A 6160-nucleotide genomic window follows, 5' to 3' on the forward strand; every position below is an offset into this window, starting at 1 on the left:
TATCATGATAGGTAAATATAAATTTGATGAATTTCATAGAATATATAGTAGGAGTTGTTCTTAATGTGGGTATGTAGAGTAATAATGACATGCTAATTCAGAATAATCGACTGAAACAAATGATCCATTCTGGTAGATGAGAGCGAAACTATGTGAATATGGGCACAGAAAAAAAATCTGAGAAATCTTTGTACCTTCTGTTCAACTTGCTGTAAACTGACAACAGCTTCAAAAATCTTCTTCTCTTAAATTAATTACTTGAGATAGGGGCAAATGAGAAGTTTACAAATACTCTTTATATAAAACTTTTTAAAATTAACTTGCTTCAGAAACTACAACCATGTAGGAAGCAACAATATGTTCTTTTATTTTACTTTTCATTTTGTTATGTGTGGGTGTTTTGTCTGCCTGTGTGTCTGCAAACCACATGTATACAATTTTTATGGAGGCCAGAAAAAAGCAATGGTTCCCCTAAAGAGAGTTAGAGACAGTTCTGAGTTGTGAGGGAGCTGGGAATTAAACTTAGATCCTCTAGAAGAACAGCCAGTGATATTAACTACTGAGCCATCTCTCAAGTCAATATGTACTTTTTAATAAATCTCTAAAATATTTTTAAAATATTATATCTACATTAGCTAATAAGAGAATAAAACTGCTCCTTTTGTTATATTTTTCACTTCTGACAAACAGTAATCCCAAGAGTAGGGGGAGCATGTTTTCTAAATACATTCCTGTTTTGCAAGTCACCATTTCCAGCACACCTTCAAGTCAGGGGTGCATACAACCTATCAAGACCACAGTTTAAGACAATGAAACTTTAAATCTTCACTCCGTAGTCCCTGAATCCCCGAAAGTGACAATCTCCCTATCTCACCCTCTTAGATGACAGAACCAAAGATGCATGTCACCACAACCGGCCCCTGAAGTTATAAATTTGCTAGCTTTCAGCTATGGAAAGTTCAGCTGCATATAATTATGTTACACAACTCAGATATTATGCCAATAATTAAGAAATAATAACAACTGAAGATCATATGAAAAGCAATTATTACTTAATCAGAACTACAAAAGTAAGAAGCATGGAGATCACAGGTGTGGCGAACGTTAAAGGCAATAAAAAACTGCAAAAAAAAAAAAAAAGTTCAAAAGTGGCAAAGTTCTTAACATAAAATTTAAGAAGACTAACTTAGACAGGCAAGTATTCCTGCAACCAAGCCTAACGACCTGAGTTCAATCCCTGGAACCCACGGTAGAAGAAAGGAAGTTACTCCCTTACATTGTCTTCTGACCTCTAGACATGAACCATGGCATGTATGAATACAAGCATGCATCATGCAAAGGAAGAGGGTATGTAAAACAATTTCAAACCATTTTACCTGGCATGCAGTGCATCATACATCCCTGCACTGCAGGACTAAAGGTCGCGGCCAACCTCGCCTACGAAGAGACTGCCTCAAAACAGTATGAGGCACATCTTAAGCTCCATTTCTTTCAAATCACTGTTTTCTTTGACTGGGACCCTGCTCAACTGCTTTGCCAGCTACAGCGTTAAAAGCCTTGCCTACACATACCATCAAAAGCAACTGAAGTTATGTCTTTACATTTCCCACCTACTAAACTACCCACTCAAGTTTAACTTGCTATTAAACACTCTAGCCTAATGTCACTCTTTTTCCAAGTCAACTTACACAAATTGCTTTGATGACATTATTCATACCAGAGTAACAACTATTCATCTACCTGGCCATTGTTACCTACATTAACTACATAGTTAAGTCTAGAACTCAGTATCTGATAGTGAGTCTTTAAAAAAAGACTTTAAATTATCAAGGGGGAGAGGTTACAGATATGTATCCAAATGTCACCAAACAAAACAAAACGTGTGTGTGTGTGTGTGTGTGTGTGTGTGTGTGTGTGTATAAATACATACACATACATATATGGGCAGGAGGTCAAGAAAGAAAACATGGTTCATGCTATAGATTTTTAATCCTTCTATGTTTATAGTGGTAGCTTTGGCAATTAAAACCAAACTTAATCATCAAATAGTTTGTGGTTAGACCAACTAAGAAATGCAAAACTGCATGTCACTAAAACCAATGTATACTTTGTAGTTTTTAACTGATTTCTTGGCTACATTCAAAATAGTTTCCTGGGGTCTATAGAGATTACTCAGTGGTTAGGGGCATTTAGAGTTCTTGCAGAGGACCTGGTTTCAGTTTCCAGCACTGACATAATGGCTCACAATCATCTGTCACTCCACTTCTGGAAGAGCCGATGCCATCTTCTGGCCTCTGTAGACAGTGTGTACCTGTTATACACATCCATACTAAGGATAGACACTTTCTCTCTATACATCCATACTAAGGATGGACACTTTCTCTCTATACATTCTCTTTATACATCCATACTAAGGATGGACACTTTCTCTTTATACATCCATATTAAGGATGGACACTTTCTCTCTATACATTCTCTTTATACATCCATACTAAGGATGGACACTTTCTCTTTATACATCCATATTAAGGATGGACACTTTCTCTCTATACATTCTCTCTATACATCCATAATAAGGATGGACACTTTCTCTTTATACATCCATATTAAGGATGGACACTTTCTCTCTATACATCCATACTAAGGATGGACACTTTCTCTCTATACATCCATACTAAGGATGGACACTTTCTCTCTATACATTCTCTTTATACATCCATACTAAGGATGGACACTTTCTCTTTATACATCCATATTAAGGATGGACACTTTCTCTCTATACATTCTCTTTATACATCCATACTAAGGATGGACACTTTCTCTTTATACATCCATATTAAGGATGGACACTTTCTCTCTATACATTCTCTCTATACATCCATAATAAGGATGGACACTTTCTCTTTATACATCCATATTAAGGATGGACACTTTCTCTCTATACATCCATACTAAGGATGCCTCTTTCTTTACATACTTCAGGTACCAGCTTTCCTCTCTCTGAGGTCCCAAACTGAGTCATTACTAAGTCCTATCAACTTTGCCTCTCAGGTATTCATGAAAGCTACCTCAACTTTGTTCTTACTACCCTAAATTTTCATCATTTCTTGCCCAAATTATTTTCTCTCCTGGTACCTGGAATAGAATGCAGCATCATAGATGTGCATCATTTTAGCACTGAGCTACATGCTCCACCCACTAAATTACTCTATATTCAAAGCCATTCTCAGTATGTTCTTTGAACTAACAAGATGACTACTCCACAAACTTTAAAAGCTTTAACAGCCACCTGACATACCAAAATGTTCATTTTATTGTGTGTTACTGAAACAAGACAATGAGCAAGACAAACACAAATGCCTTTCATGTCTGGTCACACATAAGGCCTCAGGTAAACTATCCCAAGAGCTCTACAAAAGCATGACATTATTTCCCTACACAACCTAAAGGAAACCTCAGTGTCTAGATCCAATTATATATATATATATATATATATATATATATATATATATATATATATATGATATATATATGATATTTAGAAAGGTGAGAAACTTATCTAAATTAGCCAGCTATGAAGGGGGAAGTCTGAGAGGCAGCAAAGGATAACAGACTAAGCCATTCTGCATACCTTACTCAATGGATGAGTGAATTTTAGTAAACAGGTAAAGGTTTAGGAATATGAATGAATGTAAGAGGTAAAAAGAGAAGAGCTGGCAATCTTCTAGATGAAGGCAAGTCTTTGCTTCCTGTAATTCAATATAAAAGTCATGTGTAGACTACCAGCCCATCTCTGAATATTTCATCTATAGTACTAACATTGTTATGTAATTTTTCCACTGTGAAAAATCTGCTATGTACTTCATTTCACTTATTCTGAAAGCAATGATAAAGTTTTACAAGTTCCAAAGAGATATTTGAAACAAAACTTATCTATTTTCCTATGCAAAAATAGGGAACATAAATAAAGCTAAAACATGTATTTGAAATATCTATCTATATAGATAGATAGATCCACACACACACATTAACTGGCATAATAATGCAATACAAACCTTATATACACCAAAAAGTGGATGTTAAGTAAAAACAGTACCTTTCAATTCTTCTTTCCTCTCTTAGAATCAACTTACCAACACAAATCAAGTCAGACTATAAAACATTAACATTTCAGATGCACTTACTACACCCCAGGCACTGACTAACAGATACTTTAACTGCATCAACTTGTTCAAGCATTACTACCAAAAAGTATTGTGCACACCTCCTTTATAGTTACAAGACCACTAAAGGCTGGAAAAGTTAAACGACTTTCTCAAAGCCAGAACAGAGCTGGCTGGGTAGAATGTTTGGCAATTCAACTACACTCTCTTAGCTCCTAACTATGAAGCAACATTTCTCTTAGGAATGGTGGAATAATAATTTGTTAATAATATTACCAATTATAATAATATTCTGTCACTCCTTATCATGGGGGGGGGGGTTGTGTAATTTTCCCAGCTATAAGCCTTTTACTATTTGTTTCCACCCCAATAAACAGTGGGTTTCAACTGCAGAAGAAAATAAGAAGTCTTCTAATGGGGCAAAATATGCCCAGAATTATTCAGATATATATGAAGTGTCAACCACCTGGGAAAAATGGGCAGACAGCTTAGGCATTGTATTCAGTCATGGAAATAGGAGTGGCTTTTATTTCTATAGGGAGTGTCAATTTCTTGGAGGGGGTAAATTCTATCACCCTTTTCCTTTTGGTCAACACAAATATACATACTTAAGACAGAAATCAGCGGGAAAGACAGCAGCAAAAGATAAAAGGGGAGGACAAATTTTCTATATTCAAGAATTAAACTCTTAACCAGGGGCCTGGCTTGTCATGTCCTGGTAAATAAGCTGTTGGCGGCAAGAATGTGGTTGGAGACGGACACTCCTGGTCCGGGGAGCTTAAGTCGCCTTAAAACGAGCTAACAGGGAGGACAGTTTTCAGAACCCATGCTTGAGGAGACGGATTTAGACTAGCGAGGCGTGCAGTTCTTCGCTTCAGGAAGACAGGAAATGCCATAAAGATGTGGGCGTAGATTCGTGAATGCAGACGAGGGAGTTAGACACGAGCAAAGGGGCACCTGAGAGCGAAGCACCGGACTCCCGAAGGGGCAGGGACGTTCTGAGGAAGCAGAACCGCCTGAGGGAGAGCGCGGACAGGGCCAGAGGGCGGGGGCCGGAGCACCGAGGGCTGGAGCGGCGAGAGGGAGCCGGCCCAGGACCGGCCGGCGGCCGAACACCTACCCGGACACGCGGGGAGGCGGGCGGACCCTCGGCGGTCCTGGAGGCCGAGGCTGAGGCGGCGGCGAGCTCCTGCAGCGGGCGCCCCGGCCAAGCTGCATCCTCCTCCCGGCCTCCCTCCTGTTCTCACCGGCTGCTAAACTTCTTCCCCACGGTAAACACACCCGCCGCCAAAGAGCGCGCCTACCCCGAGCCCCCTCCCAGTGCTGAGGCTCGGGCGTCCAGTTTCCGCCCCGCAAGTCACCAGGGCGCGTGCGCCAGGGAGCTTTTCCTGCTCCGAGGCCGGGAACTTCCGGCGGCAGGTTTGCGTGCTGGGCTGCAATTTCCTGCTACCCATATATCTCCCTATAGACAGTTTCCCTGGAACCAAAAGCTCTGGGCTGCCTCCTGACTCATGCAAATAGCAGGGGTCCTGTGCCCACTAAGAATGCTCACCTCCTATTCTGAGCCCCAAACTGTATTAAAAGCTGAAACCCAAGTCTGTGTAGGTAAATAGTTGCATGTAGTACATTTTAGGTTGGAGGGAATGAAGGGGACTTTTCATACAAGAGAGGAGTCTGTAGAATTCCTTTGTACAAGACCAGCCAACAACTGGAGATTGAACCATAGTAAAATAAACCTTATCAAATATGGTAATACAGAGGTTACAGCTTCCTCTCTTTAGCCATTTGGAGTTTATAGGAATGGATGACACCAGAACTTTTTTTTATTGGCACACTTATATTAGCTACTTGTCCTGTTCCTACAACAAAACACCAGAGGAAAGCCGTGTACAAAAAGAAGGATTTATTTGGGTTGCTTAGAAGGTACAGTCAGTCCATCATGGCAATGAACACATGGTAACAGGAACTTAAGGCAGCCAGTCACATTGCATCCAGTG

General features: G+C 39.8%; 1 protein-coding gene across 11 annotated transcripts in view; it reads right to left on the reverse strand.

Annotated features, from left to right (window-relative positions):
- Spopl (speckle type BTB/POZ protein like) overlaps nt 1–5541 on the reverse strand; it is a 73401-nt gene extending 67860 nt beyond the window's left edge. For 9 of the 11 annotated variants that reach the window (XM_076937484.1, XM_034506797.2, XM_076937483.1 and 6 more), the window contains exon 1: nt 5284–5539. The gene's annotated coding sequence lies outside the window, so the exon portion shown is untranslated. Of the gene's footprint in view, nt 1–5120; nt 5140–5283 lie in introns of those variants that run through there. The other 2 variants (XR_013111510.1, XM_076937480.1) reach the window with 2 other exon arrangements.
- Nucleotides 5542–6160: the final 619 nt, after the last annotated feature.

This window comes from Arvicanthis niloticus, chromosome 6, assembly GCF_011762505.2.
Source record: "Arvicanthis niloticus isolate mArvNil1 chromosome 6, mArvNil1.pat.X, whole genome shotgun sequence".
Taxonomy (NCBI): Eukaryota; Metazoa; Chordata; class Mammalia; order Rodentia; family Muridae; genus Arvicanthis; species Arvicanthis niloticus.